Raw genomic sequence first — 349 nt, 5'->3', positions numbered from 1 at the left:
TAGGAGTTAACTATGAGTTAAACTATAAAACTATGAAATGCTATGCTCATCAAGGTTGCATTTATTTAATCAAAAATACAGAAAAAAACATTAAAATTGTGAAATATTATTTCAATTTAAAATAACCGTTTCCTATTTTAATATACTTTAAAATATAATTTATTTCTGTGATGCAAAGCTGAATTTTCAGCATCATTACTCCAGTCTTCAGTGTCACATGACCCTTCAGAAATCATTCTAATATGCTGATTTATTATCAGTGTTGGAAACTGCTTAATATTTTTTTGGAACCTGTGATACCTTTTTCTTTGATGATTAAAAAGTTAAAAAGAACAGCATTTATTCAAAA

Source organism: Sinocyclocheilus rhinocerous, unplaced genomic scaffold (genome assembly GCF_001515625.1).
Source record: "Sinocyclocheilus rhinocerous isolate Xijiao unplaced genomic scaffold, SAMN03320098_v1.1 scaffold28680, whole genome shotgun sequence".
In the NCBI taxonomy this organism is placed as follows: Eukaryota; Metazoa; Chordata; class Actinopteri; order Cypriniformes; family Cyprinidae; genus Sinocyclocheilus; species Sinocyclocheilus rhinocerous.
This window is presented reverse-complemented; position numbering follows the sequence as displayed.